The sequence below is a fragment of the Aquarana catesbeiana genome, linkage group LG08 (genome assembly GCF_042186555.1).
Source record: "Aquarana catesbeiana isolate 2022-GZ linkage group LG08, ASM4218655v1, whole genome shotgun sequence".
In the NCBI taxonomy this organism is placed as follows: Eukaryota; Metazoa; Chordata; class Amphibia; order Anura; family Ranidae; genus Aquarana; species Aquarana catesbeiana.
Window position 1 is genome coordinate 251043908 of NC_133331.1, and position 24848 is coordinate 251068755.

The 24848-nt window shown below is 44.8% G+C and overlaps 1 pseudogene; it reads right to left on the reverse strand.

The window, feature by feature from the left end:
• The window catches only part of LOC141106319 (glutathione S-transferase P 1-like), a 50420-nt pseudogene that overhangs the window by 20739 nt on the left and 4833 nt on the right, over positions 1-24848 (reverse strand).

A 24848-nucleotide genomic window follows, 5' to 3' on the forward strand; every position in this document is an offset into this window, starting at 1 on the left:
TGCCGCTTTTATCGGCTAGATTGACACCTTGCGAGCCCCGTCGCGGGGCATACCAGGCCCTTAGGTCTGGTATGGATTATAAAGGGGAACCCCGCTACGCCGAAAAAACGGCGTGGGGTCCCCCTAAAATCCATACCAGACCCCGATCCGAGCACGCAGCCTGGCCGGTCAGGAAAGGGGGTGGGGACGAGCGAGCGCCCCCCCCCCCTCCTGAACCGTACCAGGCCGCATGCCCTCAACATGGGGGGTGGGTGCTTTGGGGGAGGGGGGCGCCCTGCGCCCCCCCCCCAAAGCACCTTGTCCCCATGTTGATGAGGACAAGGGCCTCTTCCCGACAACCCTGGCCGTTGGTTGTCGGGGTCTGCGGGCGGGGGCTTATCGGAATCTGGGAGCCCCCTTTAATAAGGGGGCCCCCAGATCCCGGCCCCCCACCCTATGTAAATGAGTATGGGGTACATGGTACCCCTACCCATTTACCTAGGAAAAAATTGTAAGTAATAAAACACACTACACAGGTTTTTAAAATATTTTATTAAACAGCTCCGGGGGGGGGGATCTTCCTCCGGCTTCGGGGGTCTTCTTCCGGCTTCGGGGGTCCCTCCGCTTCATCTTCTCCCGGCGTCCGGTTGGTTCTTCTCCGCTCTCCGGCCTCTTCTCCCGGTGTCGCAGGTCTTCGGCCGGCCCCTCCGCTCTCTTCATGTAGCTCTATTGCGAGCGGAGGTCCGGACTTCTGGGCTTCTTGGCTTCTTGGCTTCTTGGCTTGGCTTGGCTTCTCTTCTCTTCCCCCAGATGTTGACACGACGCTCTCTCCGGCTGGACTGGTTTCTGAGGGCTGCGTTGTGACTTATATAGGCGGAGACCCCGCCCCCATATGATGTCACAGTCCCTGGGCATGCTGGGACTGTGACGTTTTAGGGGGCGTGGTCGACCACGCCCCCTAAAACGTCACAGTCCCAGCATGCCCAGGGACTGTGACATCATATGGGGGCGGGGTCTCCGCCTATATAAGTCACAACGCAGCCCTCAGAAACCAGTCCAGCCGGAGAGAGCGTCGTGTCAACATCTGGGGGAAGAGAAGAGAAGCCAAGCCAAGCCAAGCCAAGAAGCCAAGAAGCCCAGAAGTCCGGACCTCCGCTCGCAATAGAGCTACATGAAGAGAGCGGAGGGGCCGGCCGAAGACCTGCGACACCGGGAGAAGAGGCCGGAGAGCGGAGAAGAACCAACCGGACGCCGGGAGAAGATGAAGCAGAGGGACCCCCGAAGCCGGAAGAAGACCCCCGAAGCCGGAGGAAGATCCCCCCCCCCGGAGCTGTTTAATAAAATATTTTAAAAACCTGTGTAGTGTGTTTTATTACTTACAATTTTTTCCTAGGTAAATGGGTAGGGGTACCATGTACCCCATACTCATTTACATAGGGTGGGGGGCCGGGATCTGGGGGCCCCCTTATTAAAGGGGGCTCCCAGATTCCGATAAGCCCCCGCCCGCAGACCCCGACAACCAACGGCCAGGGTTGTCGGGAAGAGGCCCTTGTCCTCATCAACATGGGGACAAGGTGCTTTGGGGGGGGGGGGCGCAGGGCGCCCCCTCCCCCAAAGCACCCACCCCCCATGTTGAGGGCATGCGGCCTGGTACGGTTCAGGAGGGGGGGGGGGCGCTCGCTCGTCCCCACCCCCTTTCCTGACCGGCCAGGCTGCGTGCTCGGATCGGGGTCTGGTATGGATTTTAGGGGGACCCCACGCCGTTTTTTCGGCGTAGCGGGGTTCCCCTTTATAATCCATACCAGACCTAAGGGCCTGGTATGCCCCGCGCTCGCCGCAATAGGAAGATTTGTTTTTCCTATTGCAGCGAGCGCGAGATGCAATACCATCCCCTCGTGTCGTATTTGGTCCGTCGGACCAGCCTACACACGAGCGGGCTTTCTGTCGGACCAGCACACACACGAGCGGACTTTCCGCCCGAAACTGAGTCCGACGGAAAGATTTGAAACTTTCTTCAAATCTAGGTCCGGCGGGCTTTTGGGAAGAAGTCCGCCGGAAAAGTCCGCCGCCGCCCACACACGGGCGGATTGTCCGGCACACTCTGGTCCGCCGGACCAAGTATGCCGGAAAGTCCGACCGTGTGTACGCGGCATTAGACACACGTTCAGTGCATACCTGTTCTGCAAAGATACAAGTCTCAGATTTTCCAGTTCCTCCTTTTATGCATGAAATCCTTCCTTTGTAGCAATTAACATTTGTAACAAGTTGCATCATGTCTTCTGCGATCACCCGATATTTGTCTGGATATAAAATACACTTCAAAATTATAGTTATAAAAAAAATAAAAATAATAGTCAGTGTCAGGATACAATAGGTCTCCGGCAAGCATTTCAGGGCAACCTACAAAGCAATGGCTCCAACACTTTACTCCTACAACATCCACTAACTAAATATACATGTATCTATATAGTTTTATCATAATACAATACTCTTACAATATTAATAATAATTGTTAGTATAAATCCCTTAAAGTACATAATTTCACTACAAAGTATTTTATATAGACTATTCTTTTACATTTCCCAACCTATACTATTTCCCATACAATAATTGTAAAATTCTTATCATTTCCTAACCTTGACTCCACCTATCAGTCACTATTACCCTGGTCATGTCATACTGTCAATAAAGTCAGTCCAGATATTTAATTAGTTTTAATTTTTTAGTCTTCCCACAACGTTTGCTAAACCCAAAGCCATTTCACTTTTTGTCCATTTCTGCACATACTATACTGCAGAATATTATACAATAACAGTCAGCATGGGTCTCTCCTGTCAGTCACTGCTATACTGTCTAAGTCAGTAGCCTACCTCTTCTATGTCTTAAAACATGAATTATAAAACAATATCATGACAAATATCATAACATATCCTATAAAGCATCAATAGCATAAAGTCTTTAGCGATAATGTCATACTCATTACATTACACCTCCCCACTTTTTTTTTTTTTTCAAAAAAATGATAAAACTATTTGTTTATAATGATTGAACATTTACTCAAAGTGGACATCTACTCACAAAAATGTGATAAAACAAGGTTCATTAGCAAGAAAAATACATTCCACATTAATTATTATGTTACCATTTTACTGAAACCCATAACCTTTGAGCAGCAGTAGAATTTCAGGCTGTCAGCAGACTGGCCTCTAGATTTTAAGCAGTGCAAAAAAAAATAGAGCACAACTGAGCCTGTGTAGAGCAGGGTGGAACAGTGGATTTTAAACAGTATAGGCACTTATTTTTTACTGTGCTTCATAGCTACACCTGCAAAAGGGGTTAGCCTCAAGTAACCCAGCAGGAATTAATTTCCTGACCAAAGTTCCACTTTAAGGTGTTTACAATAATAATACCTATAACATATATAACAAACAAAACAACAGTAAGTCTCTACATACAAAGTATCACATATAATTAATTAGAATAGTCCATTACTGAAATACTGCCAATGTCTTTGTCCGCAAAAGTCTCTTGTATGTATTCCACTTGCACTTTTCTTTTAACTACAAGTAAATCAAGCAAAAAGAGAAAAAAAAAAATCTTTTTCCCTTGGAACAGTCAGTCTTTTTGTTTCAACTTGCATTGGCTCAAATGATACCATACTGATCTCCCCTGGACTTTAACTGCTGTTGGAGTTGAAAAAATTACTTCAAATGGACCCTCAAATTTTGGATCTTTCCACTTTTTCTTATGCACTTTAATATACACGTAGTCTCCAGGAATCACTGATATTTCTTTTGGATTGCCTCCTCCTGGATGAGATATTGTTTCTGAAACTGGAATCTGTTTGGAAAGAAACTGCACAGCTTTGGTTAACTCTTTTAAATATACTGACATTTCATCTCCCAGGATGCTACACTGGGTCTCTGCATCTGTATTCTGCCTTTTTAACAGCAGAGGAGTGGGCATAATTCTGCCTGTCACAATTTCATGTGGTGTTAAATGATGTTCTCTAGCTCTTGTATTTCTAAGACTAAACAATGCCAGTGGTAGACAGTCTACCCAAGTCTTTCCTGTGGTCCTGCAGATTTTAGCTAATTTTGTTTTCAACAGTCCATTCATCCTTTCAACCAATCCATTTGATTGTGGATGATAAACACTCACCAGGTTCTGTCTTATGCCAAGCATAGTACAGATATGAGCAATTATTTCATTAGAGAAATGACTTCCATTGTCTGATCTGAGAGCTATGCAAATCCCAAACCTGGGAAACACCTCTCGGATTAGACATTTAGCTGTTGTTTTTGCATCTGCATGTACACATGGAAAGGCCTCTATCCATTTTGAAAAGGGGCAGACTATCACTAAAATGTACCTATATCTTTGGCATTGTTCCGTCATATCAATAAAGTCCATGTGAAGATGTATAAAGGGACCTTGAGGTCTTGGAATGGTAGACATAACCACCTTTTGCGTGGGACTTGGTGTATATGTTTGGCAAATGGCACAGTTGTGTAAAAAGTGACTTGCTCTGCTAAATTAGGGACATACCATTCTGTGCTGAGCTGTGCCATAAGTGAGTTTTTTGACTCATTAGTTGGTAAGTGTAATTCTGTCAGCATTACAGAAAGTAATGCTTGAGTAAGCACCACTTTTCCTGACCCCGCTTGTCTCCACAATCCTGTGGCAGGGCAAAGTATACAACCCCTAGATTTCCATAACTCTTTTTCAGCCACTGGTGCATTTGTCTGACATTCTAAAAGACTTAGAACATTTTCAGCTTTTGAAGATTCTGATGTAGATTCTACTGATTTAGGTGACATGTTCATAATGTATGCTGGGTACGGTGTCACCATATAAGCTGCCTCCTTGGCTGCTACATCAGCCATGTGATTCCCTCGGCTAATAACATCATTCCCCCCTGTATGTGCCGCGCACTTAACAACTGCAAGTTGGGAGGGTAATGTAGGGTAATGTAACTGCCGTAAGAAGTTGCTGAAGCAAGTGTTTATGTTGTACTTTTAACAAACCCCCTGCACTCCCAGACAGAAGTGTTAGAGGTGAATTTTGAAATTCAGATAGAGCAACAATAACAGCAATTAATTCAGCAGCCTGAGCAGAAAAGTTGTAAGGTAGTGCCTATTGAGAAACAACAACAAAAGAATCATGTTGAAGTGCCACTACTGCTGCACCTGTATGCCGTAACCATGTGCTTTGATCAATACTAGAAGAACCATCTACAAAGACAATAATGCCGGCAGACAAAGGATCTTCAGAGATATTCAAATTATCTTGGTGAGTAGGGGAGTATACAGCGCAATCATGAGGTGCTCTGTCATCAAACTCCTGGGCAAGAAAAGTGGCAGGGTTAACAACAGAACACCTCACCATGCGCAAATTGGCGTTGGATAGGATAACTTCATATCCAGAACGTCTTTGAGGAGTGAGACAAGATTTAGCTTTTTCAAACACTGCATACAAGGAATGTTCAGCATACAGAGTAACAGGATGCCCCAAAGTGATGGAAGAGGACTTTTCAACAGCAAAGGCAGCAGCAGCAAGGGCCTGTTCACATGGAAATAAGCCACCCACAACATAATCCTGTTTTGCACTGTAATAACCTAAGGGCTTATGGCCCATAGAGGTTTTTTGAGCAAGAACAGCGGACATGTATCCATTTGAGGCCTGTGAAAAGAGATAAAACATTTTAGTATAATCTGGAATACCCAATGCAGGAGCCTGCATAATGGCTGCCTTGAGAGAGCAAAACATCCCAGTGGTAGGGCCAGTCCACTCAATACTTTCATTTTGCTTTTTATCTTTCATTAAGTTAATCAAGGGCTTAGTAAGAAGTGCATAGTCACAGATCCATGATCTACAATAATTTGTCATCCCCAAAAACTTTTGGAGCTGCCTAACTGTTTATGGCTGAGGGTAATTCATGATTACAAGCACCCTATCTTCTGTAATGGACTTGAGATTGTGACCAATAGTCTGTCCAAGGTATGTGACTTGTTTTTGACAATACTGCAACTTTGATCTATTAACTTTATGGCCATTACTTGCTAGAGTTTTAAGCAAGAGCAGTGTGTCTTCTTGACAATCTTGCTCTGAATCTGAACATAAAAGCAAATCATCTACATACTGAATGAGAGTGCTTTTAAGAGGTAAATTAGCCAAATCTTGCGCTATGATTCTATTGAACACACTTGGGCTTTCGCAATATCCCTGGGGTAATCTACTATAGGTATACTGCCATTTTCCATAAGAAAAAGCAAATAAATATTGCGATTCTTCATGCAACGGTATACTGAAAAATGCTGCACTTAGATCAATTACAGTAAAATGTGTTGCAGTAGGTGGAATATTGGACAGAATCGTAGCTGGATTAGGTACGACAGGGAATTCAGCTTGTACAATCTGATTAATGGGTCTAAGATCTTGGACCATACGCCATTCCCCCGTTTTACCCTTTTTAATTGGGAGTATTGGGGTGTTACAGGGACTAGATGTCTTATAAATTACTCCCTGTTTTTCTAGCCTTCGAATTGTATGTCCTATTCCATGATAAGCATCTGCGGACATTGGGTACTGCCTAATCCTAGGCAGCTGACAATTAGGCTTTAGCTGTATTCTAACTGGGCCTACTGAAGTCAGAAGACCCACATCATCCTTGTCTTTTGTCCATAATGAGTCTTTTTGGAGGCAATATCCTCAGGTATGTCATTCAATACAGTCTGAGGCATGACATGTGTGTAAATAACTGTACAGTAATGGGGAACCCTACAGTCCTGCAGGGTCAAATATATAGCAGTTATGCCCCGTACACACGGTCGGATTTTCCGATGGACAATGTTCGATCGGAGCGTGTTGTCGGAAATTCCGACTGTGTGTGGGCGCCATCGGACATTTTCCATCGGATTTTCCGACACACAAAGTTGGACAGCAGGAGATAAAATTTTCCGACAACAAAATCCGATCGCGTCAATTCCGACCGTGTGTGGCCTGTTCTGACGCACAAAGTGCCACGCATGCTCAGAAGAAATTCCGACACGGGACAGCTCGTTCTGGTAAACTTAGCGTTTGTAATGGATAAAGCACTTTCGTCACGCTGCAATGTTCAAAATGGTTTAATACAGCGCACTCTCTTCTTCTTTATAATGTGACAAGAATTAAGTCGTTTTGATGCTCATATTCACACACACTTCTCACAAAGTTTTTTCGTTACTATTTATCGGGATTCCCTCAATATATTTTGATTTCTCACATCTGACAACATATTTTTTTTTTTTGTTTTTTTACTTTAATGTAGAATCTTTTTTTGTGTTTCTCTTTTTATTTTTTTTTTTGGTGATTTTGATTTGTACTCCCGAAAATGTTTGTGTGTTTTTTGTGACAAGTTCCCACAACACCATTGATATGTTGTTCTATTTAATCTGTAGGAGATTGTTTGGTGTTGTTGTCCCTTGTTAATTTCACATTGTACTTTAGAAATGTACCTGAATCGTCACCAACAAACTGTCCTTTTTGGATGAAAACACACACAGGAGAGTAGAATTTACCGAAAAATATTTTATTAAGGGGTCACAACTATAAACAAAGAGGGAGGCAACGCTGGAGAAACTGCAGAAGTGGGCGAAGCCTTGGACCCCCGGGGCAGACATCAATTATTTAAAAGCAAAATTGGTGGCCTGAGGAGTCCTTATCTAAGGGAGGGCAGTCTGGTCCAGAAGTCCCAGAGATCCGGAAAGCAGCAGATGACATCTGTGTCCCCAGGCTGTGGTCATACAAGAGACTGCAGCTTTTGTCAGACCAGACTGAACCCAGGGTCATCACTCTTTGGTCTTCCTTCCACGCTTCCTTACAGGCTTTGGCTGTGGTAGTGGAGTTGTGGCAGCAGGAGGAGGAGGAGGAGGATCGTCCCTCTCCATGACATCCGTCTTGTGTGTCAGTTCCCCACTCTCCCCCTTACGTAGGACTTTATAAATCAGGTCCTCAGAAATCTTGCGTTGGCCCTCCTGCATGCCCTGCAATTTGGTGGCAGCCATGCAGGCAAAGGCCTCTTCAGGACTGGGGAAGGCTCTGAGGGACGCCGAAGCCTCCTGGATCAGCCTGTACGCTGAATCCTGCACAGGACTGGGAGTGGCCTTCCTGGCCCTTTTATATGGCAGGCGGAGGGGAGGGACCTGAGACTCAGTCAGGCTGCGACTGGTCCCTGGCTTCTCTTGGCTGACACTTAGCCCCGCCTCCTCCTGGCTGCCACTAATCCCCGCCTCCTCCTGGCTGACACTAATAATCCCCGCCTCCTCCTGGCTGCCACATTCCACAGCCTCCTCCTGGCTGAGGTCTTCCTGTGTATGAAAAAGGGACATAGTTTTAGTATTGTTTTCATCAATCACACACAATTTTCACCTCCTGACTGCTGCAAATTCAATGTTAACAAATATAACAGACTATCCTTCTGAGCCCAGCATTTTGCATTCTTGTCCCAATTTTGGGTGCCCACTACTGTCTATTGATATGTAAAACACTTTTTTCAAGCAGCAATTAGTGTTCAATAATAACATCTAGTAAACATCATTTATTTATTGACCAGAAATCTGTAGAAGAATGCTATACCTGACTCAAGCTGGGCTCCTCCACTTCTTCCTGGCTGGAAGGCCCAGTTTGGACATCAGAAGCCTCAGCTGGTATGGAAGGAAGAGTGGAAGGAAGAGTGGAGAGGGATTCCCTGACTTCAGTGTGGTCTGACAGAAATCGCAGTCTCTCATAGTACCACAGCCTGGGGACATAAACGTCATCAGCTGCAGCTCCGGACCTCTGGGAATCCGTGACCTTCTTGCGCTCCCTAAGATAAGTGCTCCTCAGGCCACCAATTTTAGCTTTCAAATAGGGGATGGTTGCTGTGGGGACCACCGGCTTCACCAACTCCAGCAGTTTCTCCAGCGCTGCCTGCCTCTTCTGTTTGTGATTATAGTGGGGGTGTCTCACCTGCCACAGACAGGGCAGCTCTCTGTACTTGTCAATAAACAGGGGCAGGAAATTGTGGTCGTTGAACCCATCCATTTTCTCTGCAAGACACAACACAAGACAAACCCTAATGTCAGGCCAAACTCCCCTAATCTTGTTACAATATAGGCTTCCATTTCGAAGCAGTATAGGCCCAAGTTTAGATCCTACCTTCGTTAGCATGATCGGCGTCTCCGATGCTCCTTTCTCCGCTCACAGATCGTACGTAAGACGCGCGCGTTACGATTTATACACACTGCGCATGCGTATAACTCCGCCCGCCCCTGACGTTCTTTCTATTCTATTCCCCGCCCCTTTTTGTTCGGCGCAGTGGAGGAAGAGCACATGGCGGATAGACAGCAGGATCGTGCTAAGTACAGCAACGAGGAGGAGGGGGAGGAAAGGCCGGAGCCTGAAATGTCCCGATCCAGAAGGATATTAAAGGACTCAAATATGTCCTTTGGGGAGATGTTGGAGATGGTGGACATCCTGAAGAAGGCCGACTATGATGGAAAGTATGGGCCTTACCCCAACCCCAATGTCAGAAAGGCCAAGATCATGGCGAAAGTGGTCAGGAGTCTGCACCGGAAATTCGGGGTACGACGATCGAAAGATCAGCTCAGGAAGCGGTGGTCGGACCTCAAATTACGAGAACATGAGCAGTACAGAAAGATCCGGAGAGTGCTGCAAAAAAGTAAGTAGTTGTGCTGTGTTCCTATTGTTCTTGTGTTTATTACGTTCGTGCTGCTCCATGTGCTTTTAGGAACTGTTGTACAGTTTAAAATGGCAACTTTCATGTTCATGGGCACATTATTCGTTCGGATCACACATTTTTTTTTCGGACTATAAAATACCATTGTTTAGCCCATATGCATTTGGCCACCATTTTGAGGCCCTATACTTGTCTTCAAAGAATTGGGTTGTGTAGATGGCTTTGTTACTAGAATGAAATGCAAACTAGATTGTGTGTAAGGAGAGGACACTGAGCAGCTGTTTTCACATCTGGACACTGGAGCACTAGTGTGGGACACCAGAACACCATTTTTATTAGGGGGGCCACACAGGTGCTGCAGTGTATACTATAGGGGGGGATACATCTGTGAAGCTTGTACCAAACAGGTAAAGTATTGCAGCTTGACAAAGGACACTAAAAAAGCTACATCTTGGAACTCTGCTAAAATAGACAATTGTACCCCACTTCCAAGCAATGTTTCATCTTTCTAGTTCTGCCATCAAATATCTGTGTGCTAATTATACCATTTTTGTTTTACATAGGGGAGAAAAGACTGGGAGGACACCCCTCATCCCAGGAGACCAGAGCCCCCCCCCCCTCTGGAAGAAGGGGAAATCCCCCCAACACAAGATGAGCAGGAGGAAGAAGACGTGGTGGAACTAGTCACCACAACAGGTGAGTGTCTGCGACCACAGGCTCAGATAAGAGATGGATGGCGGCATTTTTTTTAGACCTAATTTATTTTGTGTTTCCTCTCTTTTTAGGTGATCGTGAGGTTGTGGATGAAGATCCTTTCACATCAGAAAGTGCCCAGATCCTGATCGGGGAGATCATGGGGTGTAATTTACAATTGGAAATCATCAAGCAAAACATCAATGATGTTATTCCCAAATATAAAAACATCATTGATGTTTTGGGGCGAGTTTAAAGCCCCTCCAAATCACTTTCTTCTTTTGTCTGCTACAATGTGCGAAATGTTTTTGTGATTTTGCACAAAGCCAAATTTGGAGGATGCACACAGTGTGTCAACATGTGCTATCTGCCATCACGGGAGATCAATGGACGCGTTTTGGGGGTGTAACCCCTTCCTCAATAATAAAGTAGCGGTGAGGAAGGGCTTTCTCCCCCCAAAACACATCCCTTGATGGCAGATAGCACATGTTGACATTGGGAAATTTGTGTGCATCTTCCAAATTTGGCTTTTCCAGGGGTGATTTCCCCCCATCTGAACGCAATATCAAACACAGTTCCTAAATACTCATGTCTGATATTGCCTTCCAGTTCTACCAAATGTGAACTTTGTAAGATCAAGATTTGTGTCTTTCTTGTGGGTTTTACACAGGCCTGTTTTCTATAAAATGCACATTTTGATTTTGGATAATGACACCACAAAAATTGTTATACAACAAACATGTTGGTTTGTCAGAAAAACCTTTGGTAAATGCACATGTGATTGTGCAGGTATTAAAAAGATTGCTCATCAAGAATGTGTGGATTATTGTCTCAACGCTACAACACTTTTGGGGTGATGTAATTGTTGTTTTATGAGAAAATGGGGGTAATTTCCTAAGGGGAAATCCACTTTGCACTACAAGTGCAGTTTCAGTGCAGTTGCAAGTGCACTTGTAGTGAAAAGTGTCTTTGCATTTAGTAAATAACAGCCAACAGTGCTTTGTATAAGGTTACACAATCACGCCATTTTCTGCACTCCACACATTTCTGTCAGGGTCAGCTAAAACAAACACAAGCAGTAAATGTCCACAAAGAAGAGCCTGGGGGGAGATGCCTGTCGAGAACTTGAGGTCCTGCAGGCTTCTCCCTGTGGCCAAATACCGCAGGGTAGCGACCAACCTCTGCTCCGGAGTGATGGCTTGCCTCATGCAGGTATCCTGCCTGCTGATATAGGGAGTCAGCAAAGCCAACAAACGGTGAAATACGGGGTCCGTCATCCGGAGAAAGTTCCTGAAATCATCAGGATTATTCTCACGGATCTCACGGAGCAAAGGCATATGACAGAACTGGTCACGCTGAAGCAACCAATTCTTGGTCCATGAACTCCCCCCCACCCTGTTCATGGACTGGACTTGTGTCAAGGTCAGGACCCCAACACCAAGCCCCCGCACAGCACGAACTGTACGAGGAGTACGCATACGAAACATGGCTAGAAAACGGTCGGCTGCTCAGAACGAAGTAACAGAACGCACTGAAGAACAGCAAGGCCTGTGAAGAGCGACCTGAAAAACAGCAACGAGCGGACAAGATCGCACAGAAAACTCCGATACGAACTGACTGCACGCACTGAAGAGCAAATACAAACCCACAAGCACAAACTGAACGGCAGAAAACGATCTGAAAGCCACGAGTCTGAAAAAGCGCGAATCGTCTCTCACCAAACTTTTACTAACACGAGATTAGCAAAAGGAGCCCAAAGGGTGCCGCGCTTGGTTCTGAACCGGCCTTTTCTAGTCTCGTCGTACGTGGTGTACGTGACCGCGTGGTTGTCGATCGGAAATTCCGACAACTTTGTGCGACCATGTGTAGGCAAAACAAGTTTGAGCCAATATCCGTCGGAAAAAATCCGAGGATTTTGTTGTCGGAATGTCCGAACAAAGTCCGACCGTGTGTACGGGGCATCACTGTAAATACAGCATGGTCATTAGGGTCAAGACCAGATACTAGTTCGTCCACGGGTTGGAATATAACATTATGTGGGGGATGTCCCTCAGTTTTAAAAAATAACTCATATCAATAATCTGATAAATCAAATCGTTATCAATTAGTGTGTACCTTTGTGCACCTACATAATTCTGTAAATACGCTTTTAGTGTTGGGTCAATGCCAGGGGTTTCACATATAAGACCTCCAGGGGTGCATGAAATGGTAAAGTTAAATTTGGACAGCAAATCCCTTCCTAGCAAGTTAACGGGAGAAGTAGGTGAATACAACAGAGGTTCAGTAACTGTTAATGAGCCCACAGTGATGTCAATTGGTTTGGTAAGGGGTACATTCTGAATTAACCCAGAGAAACCTTGGGTAGTAATATGTTTTCCTGACAGAGGCAAAGACTGACCATCCTTACCTATGCATGAAAAAGTTGCCCCAGTATCAACCAGAAACTGGATGGTATTTCCCCCCACATTGACATGCACTATGGGCTCTTCTTTGGGGGCATTGGTTATGGTCTTTACTGGCAACATATAGGTTTCTCTTGGGCACCCTCAGTCTTGTTTAGGGTATGGGTCTTGTCTGTGGGGTCTGTATTCTCCAACTACATCGGGGTAGGGACCCCACCTGGGGGCCCTACACATCCTAGCAATATGTCCCAACTTCCCACAGTTCCAACACTGACCTGTTCTTTTAGTAGACATCCTATCAGGTGTATTTCTCTGGTCTCTCCAAGGGATCCTATATGGCACATATCTTTGGCTGTCATGATTATCTCTTACATTTGTAACAACAGCAGCCTCTACTACATGCGGTTTTCCCTGGTATACTTGTTGGTGCACCAGTTTTGCCTCATTACGAGTTTTCTGTTCCTTCCTATCTCTTTCACACCTTTCCAGTTGTCTAAAGTAATGTATAATATGTGCTTGGATTTCCATCCAAGGTTTCTGTTCCATTCCTACCACCTCATCCAGTTTTTTCTGTATGTCTGCAGGTAATCCCTTTTTCATTGTATAATAAAATAGAGCATGGGATCCCCCTGTCTCATTCCAGTCTTGTCCTACTTCCGCTCTCCATTTTTTCTGCATTTCAGTAATGTAGTCTAATGGGTCTTGCCCTTCTTTCATGTGAATTGCAGTAAGATTGGCTATATCCCTTCTATCGGGGTAAATTCTACGCATAGAATCCCAAATTAACTGTCTGTAAGGATTTAAATGTACCCCATCGTGTACATCTACTTGTAGGGTAATTTCAGGCAGTCCTGCTCCTACAAAAACTTCATTGGTCTTTGCTCCAATTGACCTTCCCAATAATGCTTTTATATCCCCTATTGTTATGGATTGCCCAGTTGTTAATTCCTCCAGCTTTCTAATCCATTCACTTGCACCTCCAGTCAATGAGGGCAGCGCTTTTATGAGATTTTCCTGATCCATATGGGACCAGGGCACATACCTCAAGTTTACCCCACCTAGTCCTCCTGGAGCCCAGAGTAATGGCTGTTGTAAGTCTGTCTTTTCCTCAATAGATTCCCATTTTATCAAACAATCACCCATGTAATTATAATCCCAATTTGGGTCACCTCCTTTTCCCCTGATCATCTCTCTTGCTAAATTCAAGTAAAATGTGAGAAATGATCCCTCTTTTGGCCATGAATCAGCTACAACTTTTTCAGTCCAACTACTTAGATTGGCACTGAAGGGATTTACATAGTACCAACCATACTTTACTGCCATCTTTTCATTTGGGGTCATCTTTAGTTGACTATTCCCTGAATTCTGAAAATTTCTTATTTCATTGTTTTTTGGAGTTGCAAAAACAGGGCACATGGTATTGGTGTCTGGATATCCTGTCTTATCTATTGTCACCTTTGTTTCTCCGTATTCCTTATAACTCACTTCTCCCTGTCCCCTTGATTCTCCTTTCCTTGTGCTACTCTTCGGCTGTTTCACTTTACTGTCCTCAATCTCACTTATCTCTCCCCCTCCTTCCTTGTCACCCAGATGAATGCCAATAAGTCGTCGGACGACTCCGTGCAAATCAGCCTTGACATCCCGTAGTTTTATCAGGGCTGAAGCATCTACCCAAACATCACTATCTTCCCCATTACCTCCATTGTCTCTAGTACCCTCTGTCAATGTAGAATCAAAAGTAACTCTATTTATAGAAGAGGATTTAGGGGTACTACAAACTATTGGTTGAGGCTGATTTGCTATAGGGGCTGAGGGTCCTTGCAAGGGCTGGTGGGAAGACGCTAAAACTTGCGGAGCTTTGTATCCTAAAGCCACAAAGGGCACCTCTATTTCAGGGTATAATCCCTTGGGGGTCTCATAAGGGGGAGGATTACAAGCATTTGCCATACCCTTGTCTGTTAGGCTGCACACTCGCACATCCTGTGCTGCCTGATGGGCTACAGTGTGCCAGAGGTTAAGTATCCCTGAATGATGTTTTCTGTGTTTGCCCTTTTTTACAGTTTCTATCCATGTGTGGAGCCCACTAAGTGTATTTGAATTAAAAGTTCCCCCTATATGCCAGGCTAGGGTTAACCCCTTAGTCTGCTCCTGCCACTTCTCATCATATTTGATTATATCCTGTTTTCTATCTGGGTATTGCTTAATAACTTTATCTAATGGAGTATCCATACTTACAAACAACAATCCTGACTCTATATATACAAAATGATAAGTATTCACAAAATTGTTAGTAAGCAGCAGTGCTCAGAGTGAAGCCCAACGGCACCGTGGGGAAAGGCCCCACGTCTCTTTACAGAAACGCTACTATAAGACAAGTGTCCCGCCAAGCCCTGCTTGCCACGGTGATCAGGAATGTCTCAACCTGATCTCAGCCCAGTTAGTACATATATAAATGCATTACAATCAAACATGATATATATACACAAATACAAACGTTTTCATGAGATTATTAGTTAGAAACAAGACCGTCCTCAAGATCTACCTGTAAAGCAAAAATCATTGCATCATCAAAGTCAATCTTAACAATTAGGCGTGTAATGGTACTATATTTGTGTGCAATTCCCTCAAACATTATAGTATGAACATTAATGACTTCCTCCCTCACAGCGTCTATTGTTGCCCATAGATTAGGTAACCGTCTACCTTCAGGCTGTTTTTCAAGTAAGTTGATTTTTAATGGAAATATATTATCTAACAAGGATGATTCAAGATTTAATGCAGTTAACAGATAATCTCTTGGATATCCGTATTCAATCCTGGCCAGGATGTCCTTAATTCTATGAGGAAGGATTTGACACACTATTTCCAACCCAAGGATCACTGTCCTAGAAAACCACAATTCTGCACAGGCGTCTTCTCTAGTGCATGGAACAATTACACCCTTTACAATATGCTGAGCCTTTTCCCACCAAGAAAGGTCTGACATTACTTACCTCCAAGAATATATATATAAAAAAATATATATTAATAATAAATAAATAAAAGAAAATAAAAATAAAAGAAAATAATAAAAAAAAAATAAAAATAAAAATAAATAAATAATAATAAAATAGATCTTGCAGGGGTTTTAATTATCCCGAACCTTTTCAGGACTGAATTTTATGGCCTAGGCAACCAACATGCATGTAAACATAGGTTCTCCAGGGGTCTTTAAATCCCCAAAACCTCATCCAGACAAAATTTTGCAGTCAAGGGAAACAACATGCATGTTACGCAAGTTCTCCAGGGGTCTTTAAGTCCCCAAAACCTCATCCAGACTTAAATTCGCAATCCAGGGAACCAACATGCATGTTAACATAGGTTCTCCAGGGGTCCTAAATCCCCAAAACCTCTTCCTGACTAATTTTTGCAGTCCAGGGAACCAACATGCATGTTAACATAGGTTCTCCAGGGGTCCTAAATCCCCAAAACCTCTTCCTGACTAATTTTTGCAGTCCAAGGAACCAACATGCATGTTAACATAGGTTCTCCAGGGGTCCTAAATCCCCAAAACCTCTTCCTGACTAATTTTTGCACTCCAGGGAACCAACATGCATGTTAAATATAGGTTTATATAGAAAGTAACTTAATCCTCTACAGGGGTCCCCCTTCAAAAATAATAAAATAAATAAAATATAAAATAAAATAAAAAAAAAAACCCCAAAAAATAAAAAAATAAAAATAAAATACAAAATTTTACAAATGTTTCCACCCAGGGTATCTCAACCTGTACAATGACCCTTAAAGCACCCACAGTTGAGAAAACCCAACCTGTTACCACAAAGATCTGCCTGGTGGACAGCGATACCCCAACAACAACCACCTGCCCCTCCTAGCGCTAGCAAAACACGGCACAACACAATGCAGAACTAATAATGCTAACCTGATATATTGCGCAATATTGTGTTGAGCTCAGTGCCCTACCAGCATGGAGTTAGGCAAGATCGGAGTTGAGGTTATGCTGTCCCCGTACGGGCCACCAAATGAAGTAGAAAGTATCGAACCAGGCAGAAATTCAGCAATGCAGGTTTATTAACGGCTGATAACATACAGGTTTATGTTCAAAGTATTACAAGATACAGGTCTAATTTATACAGTTTCTTACAATGCTAGCACATTAGATATAGGTATTCTTATCCTCTACCCAAATTGATACAATTGTGAATGGTTCTTACCTTGAACCAGAATGGGTCTTTTCTGCCAATTCCTGGGAACCTGTCACCTGATAGGGACCAGCCAATTGGCCAGTGGTCTGGTCTCCTCACAGAGTTCTGGGTTCCAGCTTGACCAAGTTTGTGAGGGAAATTCACCTGAGACCACACTCTGGAACAAGTTAAGAAGTCTTCTCTGACTCGTACGAGGAGACAAGTTAGGACAGATACTTGCCCATTGGTTCTGACCTCTATGACCCGTGCAATAGGGCAGCATACACAGAGTTCAGCCTTATGAGCTCCTATCTGACTTGTCCGAGGGGACAAGTTAGGACAGATACTTGCCCATTGGTTCTGACCTCTATGACCCGTGCAATAGGGCAGCATACACAGAGTTCAGCCTTATGAGCTCCTATCTGACTTGTCTGTCTAACAATTGCAGAGCTTGCATTTATATACCATTTACAAGTCTTATCTCAACCGTCTCTCTTACATATGATTGGTCGCTAAGATCTACGTCAAAGTATCTAAGCATAAATCTGACACCTGTTCTACAACCAGATAAACTTAATTATTCCCAAGATTCCTATATGTTCATTAAAGTGATTTATAACTGGTTTTGTCCAATTAAAAACCCCTGTGTAGAGACAGTCTGGCACCCAGCTGTGTTATCAAACTCTCCTTATCTTGATAAGATTTAACTAAGTTCAAGAATTACAGATTTCTGACATTTGGGAAAATGAACTTTCAATAACCCCACCAGATGTGTTTATATGTGTTACTATATAATCCTATATGCAAAAGTACTGTATCAAATATATATATATATATATACACACACACACACACACATAGCCAATTACTAATTCAATATTGTCTAATTATTACATATATATATATATACACACACACAAATACATACACACATGTATTTCCTTATTCAATGTATTTTAACAGTTTTTAATGAGGGCTCAAAAGACCTTTGTTTGACCCTGTCAGACTTAATTAATGTTCTGTACATAACTTTCCTGTATTCCACCTAATTATTTTAGCCACCTGTTTTCTTATCTTTAATCTGTCTGATTTATATGCATTTCAGACTTGAGACAATTCTATATTACTTAAATCTATTCTAATGAACTTTCACCCAGTAAACTATAAAGTATAAGAAAGAAGCAGAGAGGTCATCCAAAGTTCAGCATTTAAAAATGAAGACTTTCTAAATCTATGGAAAACACAGTATACATTATTAAAGATTAATAATTGTTGCTTTACTTATTCAATAATGATATTGATAAAAACCACTACTATATAATAATAATAATAATAATAATAATCAATAAAATATATGCAAATCAATATGACTAATATGAAATACGTTGGCTAATATGAGATTCCACAACAATACGCAATTTGGATATAGTAGCCTTTACAAGGAATATATAAAAAACACTAGTAAGAGATCATTTACTTACCTCTCAGTGGGAAATAAGTTAAAACAAATCCAGACACTACAAAACAAGAAAAAATAAAAGGAACTCCATTATTAAACATAACATTAAAAATGACATGGATATGTAAATTTGGGGACATTGCTATATGCAGTGTGTTCAGTACTTCTGTGATCTGCAGGTTATATTTTGGTGATTTGGTGATTTATGAAGGGGTTGCCGGCGTCTTTCACTTTGACCAGTAGCTGAAAAGATTAAAGTGGAATTGCAGGCAAAACCTAACTATCCCCCCCCCCCAAAATCCTATGCTACCTAACCTGTGTAAGATAGAGGTTTATACCGACCTATCAAGTCTGGTTTTGTGATCTGACTCCCCTATGTCAGCCAGCATAACTGCTGATGACAGAAGGGAGTGCAGGCAACAGATGGGCCATTGAAGTCTATGAGTGACATCATATTCCCACGCATTACGATTAGGGATGAGCCGAACACCCCCCGGTTCGGTTTGCACCAGAACCTGCGAACGGACCGAAAATTCGCACGAACTTTAGAACCCCATTGACGTCTATGGGACTCGACGTTCGAAATCAAAAGTGCTCATTTTAAAGGCTAATTTGCAAGGTATTGTCTTAAAAAGGGTTTGGGGACCCGGGTCCTACCCCAGGGGACATGTATCAATGCAAAAAAAACTTTTAAAAACGGCCGTTTGTTCGGGAGCAGTGATTTTAATGATGGTTAAAGTAAAAAAAAAAAAAAGTGAAATATTCCTTTAAATATCGTACCTGGGGGGTGTCTATAGTATGCCTGTAAAGTGGCGTGTGTTTCCCGTGTTTAGAACAGTCCCTGCACCAAATGTCATTTTTAAAGGAAAAAATCTCATTTAAAACTGCTTGCGGGTTTAATGTAATGTCGGGTCCTGGCAATATGGATGAAAATCAGTGAGACAAACGGCATGGGTACCCCCCAGTCCATTACCAGGCCCTTTGGATCTTGTATGGATATTAAGGGGAACCCCGCACCCAAATTAAAATAAGGAAAGGTGTGGGGCCACCAGGCCCTATATACTCTGAACAGCAGTATACAGGCGGTGCAAACAAGACAGGGACTTTAGGTTTGTTGTTAAGTAGAATCTGTTTGTCATTTTGAACTGGTACATTTTTAACGTGTTTAGTTCCAGCCAAAAAACCTTTTTTAAGCTTTTTGGAAAACATAGGGAAGGGTTATCACCCCTGTGACATTTGTTTTGCTGTCTTTCCTCCTCTTTAGAAGATTTCACCTCACTTTTTGTCCCAATGACAAATGTTTTTTGAAAATTTGGGTTTTTTTGTGGAACAAGGATTGGAAAGCATCAGTGGAAAGGAGAAATGTTTTTCCAATATTAGCTCTTACAGGAGAGAATTTCCCTTCCTAGGGGTAGATTTAATCTCACTTCCTGTTGTCTCCTTCCGTTTGCAAGTAGGAGTCGTTTGTAAGTTAGATGTTTGAAAGTAGGGGCCTGCCCTATATACTCAGCAGAAATTTGGCCCTTAGGTGTTGTTGTGGCCACAACAACGTAAGCCCTCACAGGGCCCTGCTGTGAAATATTAGATCAAGAATTGTAATTACATGCCCCTGTTGAACAGGGGCAGAAAAATTGGGCCTTTGGTGGTGGTGGTGGTGGTGGTGGTGCTGGTGCTGGTGCCACAACACTGCAACCCCTCACAGACACTCTAGTTGGAACGCAGGAACGAGCCCTGCTGCAAAGTATTGCATCAAAAATTGTAATCACACGCCCCTGTTAAACAGGGGCTGAAAAATTGTGCCTTAGGCATTGGTGGTGGTGCCCAGAACCAAAAATGTTCTTTCAAGCTATCAGCGTGATGATTGAGGAGGAAGAGGATAATTACTCAGGGATAGTCACTCAGCATCAGCATAGGCAGTCTTTGAAGGGATCTGAGATTTCAAAAAAAATTATTCGGTTACATCAGCATCAGGTGCTTGGTAGCTGGTGGTGATCCAAGACTGATTCATTTTTATGAAGGTCAGTCGATCGACCGAGTCGGTGGACAGACACACCCTGTGATCGGTTACAAAGCCTCCAGCAGCACTGAATGTGCGTTCCGAAAGAACGCTGGATGCAGGACAGGCCAGTAGCTCAATTGCATAATGTGCAAGCTCTGGCCAGTGATCCATCCTCAAGACCCAGTAACCCAGATGATTTTCGGTGGGAAAGGTGTCCAAGTCTGATCTTGCCCCTAGGTATTCCTGCACCATGTAAAACAGACGCTGGCGATGGTTGCTGGAACCGATCATACCTTGGGGCTGCGGACCAAAAAATTGTCTGAACGCATCGGTCAGACGGCCACCTTCTCCACCGCTCCTTCTTTGACTGACCGAAGCCTCAGCAACACGTTGTCCAGAAACAGGAGTTTGTAACCTCCCAGTCTCTGGGTACGCATTGCACAGACCTTTCTGCAAGGCCTCCCGAAGATGTTTCATCCTCTGCTCCCTCTGCAATGGCAAGATAAAGTCCGCAACCTTACCCTTGTAACGTGGATCAAGGAGGGTTGCCAGCCAGTATTGGTCCTTCTCCTTGATACCACGAATACGAGGATCCTTACGCAGGCTTTGCAGGATCAGGGAGGCCAAGCAGCGTAGGTTTGCTGAGGCATTCGGTCCGGAGTCCTCTGGGTCACTAAGGACGACATGGTCCGCAGCCACCTCCTCCCAGCCACGTACAAGTCCATGTGTTTCTTGGGACTGATCCCTTAAAGACTGCTGCTGATGCTGAGTGCCAGGCTCCACCTCCATACTGACACAAGCTTCCTTCTCCTCCTTGTCCTCTTCCTGTGTGATCGGCGGGCATGCAGGAACACTGTCTGGATAAAGGGGGCCTTGAGAGCTAAGGAAGTCCTCCTCTTCCTGCCTCTGTTCTGCCTCAAGTGCCCTGTCCATTATTCCACGCAGCGTGTGCTCCAACAGGTGGACAAGGGGGACAATGTCACTGATTCATGCACTGTCACTGCTCACCATCCTCGTGGCCTCCTCAAATGGTGACAGGACAGTGCATGCATCCCTGATCATGGCCCACTGGCGTGGGGAAAAAAAAACAAGCTCCACTGACCCTGTCCTGGTGCCATAGTCGCACAGGTACTCATTGATGGCCCTCTGCTGCGTGTGCAGCCGCTGCAGCATGGCCAACGTTGAGTTCCACCTGGTGGGCATGTCACAGATTAGGCGGTTCTTGGGCAGGTTAAACTCCTTTTGGAGGTCCATCAGCCGAGCACTGACATTATATGACCGGCAGAAATGCACACAGACTTTCCTGGCCTGCCTCAGGACATCCTGTAAGCCCGGGTACCTGCCCAAGAACTGCTGCACCACCAAGTTAAGGACGTGAGCCAAACAGGGCACATGGGTCATTTGTCCCTGTCGGAGGGCAGAGAGGAGGTTGGTGCCATTGTCGCAAACCACCATTCCTGCCTTAAGTGGGCATGGCGTCAACCACCTCTGAACCTGCCCCTGCAGAGCTGACAGAACCTCTGCCCCAGTGTGGCTCCTGTCCCCCAAGCACACCAGCTCAAGCACCGCATGGCATCTTTTGGCCTGCGTACTTGCGTAGCCCCTTGAATGGCTACGGAGCACCGCTGGTTCCGAGGACAAAGCACAGGAAGAGGCCATGGAGGAAGAAGAAGAGGAGGGGGTGGAGGAGAGAGGTGTGTCACAATCATTAGCATTTTGGAGGCGTGGTGGCGGAACAACCTCCAACACTACTGCACCTTGTCCTGCATCCTTCCCAGCTGCCAGCAGAGTCACCCAATGCACCGTGAAACTTAAGTAACGTCCCTGTCCATGCCTGCTGGACCATGAGTCAGCGGTAATATGCACCTTACCGCTGACCGGCCTGTCCAGCGAGGCATGGACATTGCCTTCCACATGCCGGTAGAGAGCCGGAATCGCCTTCCGTGAGAAAAAGTGGCGTTTAGGTACCTGCCACTGAGGCACCGCACATTCCACAAACTCACGGAAGGGGGCAGAGTCTACCAACTGAAAAGGCAGCAGTTGAAGTGCTAGCAATTTTGCCAAGCTAGCATTCAACCGCTGGGCATGTGGATGGCTGGGAGCAAACTTCTTTCGGCGGTGCAGCAGCTGGGGCAGGGAAATTTGCCTGGTACAATCTGACGTCGGTGTACCAAAAGCAGATTGCCCACAAGTACTTGGCTGTGACACACCTAATTCTACACCTTCATTCCTCTCAGTGCAGGTCTCAGAGAGGACTGAAGGTATAGTGGGGTTGGAGATCTCAGCTGATGAGGAGCAAGGAGAGGTCCTCTTTGTTCTTTGGTGTGGGTCTTTTAGATACGCTTGCCAACGAACTGCATGGCAGGTCAACATATGTCTGGTCAAGCATGTGGTACCCAAGCGGGAGATGTTTTGGCCACGCGAGATACGCTTGAGACATATGTTGCAAATAGCAGCGGTGCAATCTGATGCACTCGTCTCAAAAAAGGCCCACACCAAAGAACTTTTTGAATAACGTGCAGAGACTGCAGCGCCCTGCACATGTGGAGCTTTGGGGTGTGATGCAGTCAATGTGCTGCCCCTAGGCTGGCCCCTGGAGGGCATCCTGCCTCGTTGGTGATGTGCCACCTCCTCCTCCTCCTCCTCTCTCCTATCAAGCACCCACGTTGAGTCAGTGACCTCATCATCCCCTCCCTCCTCATCACTGGAGCAAACCTGGCAGTATGCTGCAGCAGGGGGAGCATGACTGCCAGATTGCTGTCCTTCTTGGGCACCCCCTCTGTCCGTGCTCATGTTACTGCCTTCATCGAGCTCAGTATCATCATCATTAGAGCCTTCCAAACGCTGGGCATCCTCCTGGAGCATGTACCCAACACTGTGGTCAAACAGTTCGAGGGACTCCTCAGGAGGACATGGTGGGGCTAGGGAAGGAGTCACTGATGACATTGAGCCGAGGGAAGAGGCCGCTGCTTTGCCAGACAAAGTACCCTGGGTATGGGTGAGAGAGGATGAGGAGGATGAGGACGGCTTGGTCATCCACTCGACCAAGTCTTCCGCATGTTGCGGCTCAACATGGCCAGCTGCTGAAAAAAAGCCCAAGTGTGTCCCACGGCCACGTGCTGATGAGGATGCACCGTCTCCACGACCAGCACTAGACACGGAGCCTGCTTGCCCTCTCTTATTGGCTTGTGACTGTCTGCCTCTCCTTCTTGGCCTTCCAGACATACTAATGGCCTGTAGCTGCACTAAGCTGGGAGATATATATATATATATATATATATATATATATATATATATATATATATATATATATATGTACTGATACTGCAGCTAGCAAAATCAACTGCCTGCCTGTAGTATGAGAACACCACCAACCTTCTACAGGTAGCTTTAGCTGAACACTGTGAGGTGGACGCACCCCACTAACTTGTAGGTTTAGCTGAACACTGTGAGCAGGATGCACCCCACTAACTTGTAGGTTTAGCTGAACACTGTGAGGTGGACACACCCCACTAACTTGTAGGTTTAGCTGAACACTGTGAGCAGGATGCACCCCACTAACTTGTAGGTTTAACTGAACACTGTGAGCAGGACGCACCCCACTAACTTGTAGGTTTAGCTGAACACTGTGAGCAGGACGCACTGCACTAACTGTAAATAGTCTAGCTGCCTGACTGTGGTACTAATAGGATCAAAAGAACACCAGTAATTTTCTTCAGGTAGCTGTATATACTGTAACAAGACAAGCCTGCCTGTCAGTAAGAAGATAACAGGAACTGATCTAACTGAACACTGTGAGCAGGACGCACTGCACTAACTTGTAGGTTTAGCTGAACACTGTGAGGTGGACGCACCACACTAACTTGTAGGTTTAGCTGAACACTGTGAGGTGGACGCACCACACTAACTTGTAGGTTTAGCTGAACACTGTGAGCAGGACGCACCCCACTAACTTGTAGGTTTAGCTGAACACTGTGAGCAGGACGCACCCCACTAACTTGTAGGTTTAGCTGAACACTGTGAGCAGGACGCACCCCACTAACTTGTAGATTTAGCTGAACACTGTGAGCAGGACGCACCGCACTAACTTGTAGGTTTAGCTGAACACTGTGAGCAGGATGCACCCCACTAACTTGTAGGTTTAGCTGAACACTGTGAGCAGGACGCACTGCACTAACTGTAAATAGTCTAGCTGCCTGACTGTGGTACTAATAGGATCAAAAGAACACCAGTAATTTTCTTCAGGTAGCTGTATATACTGTAACAAGACAAGCCTGCCTGTCAGTAAGAAGATAACAGGAACGGATCTAGCTGAACACTGTGAGCAGGACGCACTGCACTAACTTGTAGGTTTAGCTGAACACTGTGAGGTGGACGCCCCACACTAACTTGTAGGTTTAGCTGAACACTGTGA